At 44.7% G+C, this 3,992-nt stretch overlaps 1 protein-coding gene and 1 pseudogene across 4 annotated transcripts in view; one reads left to right on the forward strand and one right to left on the reverse strand.

Annotated features, from left to right (window-relative positions):
- LOC110307271 overlaps nucleotides 1–1,069 on the forward strand; it is a 3,417-nt pseudogene extending 2,348 nt beyond the window's left edge.
- The window catches only part of Mlh3 (mutL homolog 3), a 36,497-nt gene that overhangs the window by 19,988 nt on the left and 12,517 nt on the right, over nucleotides 1–3,992 (reverse strand). The gene's annotated exons all lie outside the window — the stretch shown is intronic.

Consider the following 3,992-nt stretch of genomic DNA (forward strand, 5'->3'; position numbering starts at 1 on the left):
AGGAGGAGAAGGAGAAGGAGAAGAAGAAGAAGAAGAAGAAGAAGAAGAAGAAGAAGAAGAAGAAGAAGAAGAAGAAGAAGAAGAAGAAGAAGAGGAGAATTCTCTCATCCTGGTTTTGCTCCTGAAAAGAATCTGGTTAGGGGGTGATGGCACACATCTTTAATCCCATCACTTGGGAGCCAGAGGCAATAAAATCTCTGTGAGTTGGAAGCCAGACTGGTTTACAGAGTAAGTTCCAAGATAGCCAGCGCTATACAGAGAAACCCTGTCTCAAAACCCACCCCTCCAAAAGAATGTGAAGAACACTCTTTGGTAGCAAATCCAACAATAAATATAAACTCTCAAGAGAGGTTTAACTAGTGGTCTTTTTTCATTTCTTTGAAGACACAGTTTCTGTGCTTACCCTCATCCTGGGTGCCACTGGCTGACATCTTGGTATTTCAAAACTCACAGAATTTCAAGTAATCAAAACTTCAGGGCCGGAGAGAAGGCTTAGCAGGTCAGACACTTGTTGCCCAGCCTGAAGACCTGAGTTCAATCCCAGGACCCAAAAGGTGGCGGGAGAGAACCAACTCCTATACGAAACCCTGAACAGACTATTTTTGTCTACATCTATAAATCTATGCTAAAGTTCAGCTTATAAGTTAGGTACAGAGGCTGCAGTGGTCCACACGACTCTCTGAGCTTCACCAGGCTGCCCAAAGACGACAGGAAGAACAAAGATGCCGGAAAGTTGGTCAAAAAGGACAAAGACCCAGTAAATAAATCTGGTGGCAAGGCCAAAAAGAAGAAGTGGTCCAAAGGCAAAGTTCAGGACAGGTTGAACAATCTTGTCCTGTTTGACAAAGCCACATAGGACAAGCTCTGTAAGGAAGTTCCCAACTATAAGCTTATTACTCCAGCCGTGGTCTCCGAGAGACTGAAGATTCGCGGTTCCTTGGCCAGGGCAGCCCTCCAGGAACTCCTTAGTAAAAGACTTATTAAGCTGGTTTCAAAGCACAGAGCCCAAGTCATTTACCCCAGAAACACAAAGGGTGGAGACGCCCCAGCTGCTGGTGAAGATGCATGAACGGGATCAATCAGCTGTGCATTTGGGAAAATAAAACTTTATTGAATCAAAAAAAAAAGTTAGGTACAGCAATAAATTAACAATAATTAATAAAAAAAACCGGCCAAGGGTGTGGCTCAGTGCTACGAGTACTTGTATAGCATACCCAGCACTATAAACATAAATAAGAAATAAAGGCTAACAACAAGATGCTACCATGATTTCTATCATACTCTATGCATCATTACGTACAATAATGTTTCCTGGGACACCTGACTGGGTATTGTACAGTTCCCCTGGTGATGTATGCAGGTGCTGAGTGCCAGCTGAGTGCCAGGCAGCCAGGATACACAGCAGGGACACACTGCACAGAGGAGTGACCTGCAACTTGGGTGGACCACAGTGAGATGACAGGACATTTCATCATACTACTCAGAGGAGGGTGAAACCTAAAACTTGTAAGTTGCCTATTTCTGGAATTTTCCACTTAATATTCTGACCTTGGTTGACTGTGGGTAACTGAAACCGAGGGGAGCAAGACCACAGAACAGGCAGACAACTGTAATTGTACTCAGAATTCTCATGGAAAGGAAACCTCCCCTCTCTCTGCTGGACCCTCCCTTCCAGGGCTCAGATTTCCTCAGAGCAGCCATGGTTTCTGCCCCATCTCTTCCATCAGACAGCTCTCAGTCTCAGTGCCAAGGCACAGTCACAAAACTCAACAGTGCCCAGTACAGCAGCAGCTGTGTGAGGTCCTAGAGGCAGCACGACAGCCTTCCTTCTCTGCATTTCTCTAGCCATTCCTTCTCTTCTGCCAGGGCCTTTCTAGTCAGCTGTGGTTACATGTTAGAATTATTCTAGACTCAGGGCCGTTTCTCACTCTCTATATTTCTAGGTGATAAAACTTATGTCACCAATAACTAACTTTATGCTGACACTCAAATTTACATCACCTTATCAGAACACTTGAGTCTATACCTGCACCAGCCAAACACATTCTTGCCAGCTCCTCTTTAATACTTATTTCAAAGAGAATTTAGATGACTTGTGATTTTTGTCCTTCTAGCCTGTTCCAACTCTAACCTGGTCTTGGAACACTGTCGTCCACGTGGCCACAGTGGCCAGAGAACTAAGCATTATCTTTGATATTCCTCTCCCATAACAATCTATCAACGACTCTGTTCACCTCACCTCCTGTTTTCTCACTGCATCCACATTTTTCGTTTCTTTGTTTTATTTTAGACGAGGTCACACGTGGTAGCCCAGGCTCTAGTATGTAGTCTTGCATCTCCTGCCTTGGTCTTCCGAGTGCTGGATTGTCCGTCCACACACAATGAACACTCAGTTCTAATGCTTTCACTTCTCCTTCTCTACCCCGATCCTAGGCAACCACTATTTCTTAGATGCTGCAATATCTCCTTAACTGTCTCTGTGGAATCCAGAACTGCACACAAACTCACTCCATTCTCCATATTGCAACTAGAACAGTCCTAAAACGCAACATGACATAACACTGTTTCCAGCTAGTGTTGGGACACAGCAAAGCTTGAAGCTGACATTTAATATCTGGCTGCTACTTCCTTCCCAGCTTTATCTCCAGCCTTACTGCCTGCTCCACCTGACAAAGAGGAAATTACTACTTCCTTCCTTGACATGCTCATACTTCGGGCTCACTCTACCAAGGTCTGCTGACCTCTCTGCCAAGATCGAATTCCCAACATCAGTTCTTACCACCTTTCACTTCCCCATTAAGAGATACTGTTAAATTTTTATGTGTTTGTGTGTTTATCTGTTATTTATTCTTTCTTATCGTTGTACTCCTAGAGCCTGGTAAACTCCCTAGCAAACAACAGGCATTAAATAATATTTGTTGAATGATTTATATAGGAACTATTGCCTCATTAATTCAAGTTACGAACCGATTCTGTTTAATTTTTTTAACTTTATGTGCATACATGATTAGCCTGACTATGTACTTGTGCACCACACGCATGCCTGGTGTTCAAGAAGGCTGACAGTGCCAGATCCCCTAGGACTGGAGTTACAAACAGCTGTAAGCCACTCTACAGATGCTGGGAATCTAACCCAGGTCCTCTGTTAGAGAGGCCAGTGTTCTTCACAGCCACGCCATCTCTCCAGACTCCTGATTCTATGTAAACACTTGATAAACCTAGTAAAACACATTACATAAATTTATATAAACTTATTACTATAGATGAAAACACTGTACAAGGTGCTGGGGGATGGGTCAATGGGTAAAGCACTTGCCTTGCAATCACAAGGACTTGAGTTGGAGCCTGAGAATCCATGTAAAATTGCCTGGTATGGTAGTACATCCTTGTAACCTCAAAGCTGCAGAGGTGGAGACAAGAAGATGCCTGGGGCTCCCTGGCCAGCCAGGGCTGCCTACCTGGTGAGCTCCAGACAGCTTAGAAATTAGAAACCCTGTCTGACTGGAGATGGATGCCATCCCTGAACTGCCACCTGTGATTATTCTTTACTGTCCACATGTGTAGATGAGCACCCGTGTATACAGACTAAGAGTCACTTCAGGTGTGGGGTCTGGGAACTCAGGGGGAGAATACTTGCTGTGCAAGCATGAAGATGTGAGCTTGGACCCCTAGCATCCACAAAAAAGCTTGGATGTGGTGGCCATGCCTGCAGCCGCAGCACTGGGAAGGCTGGGACAGGCAGATGAGGCCGATGAACCACTGCTGGCCAGCCAGCCTAGCACAAACCGTAGGCCTCAGGTTTACAAGAAACTTGTCCCAAAAAATTGGATACAAAGTACTGTAGGAAGGCACCTTAAGTTACCCCTGGCCTCCACATGTCACACACACACACACACACACACACGCACACAAGTCTATAACATAAGATATTTTAAAAGAGTAGAACATGAAATTCTCCCTTTGCCCACCTTCATTTCACTCCCGAGGCAATT

This window comes from Mus caroli, chromosome 12 (assembly GCF_900094665.2).
Source record: "Mus caroli chromosome 12, CAROLI_EIJ_v1.1, whole genome shotgun sequence".
NCBI classification, from domain to species: Eukaryota; Metazoa; Chordata; class Mammalia; order Rodentia; family Muridae; genus Mus; species Mus caroli.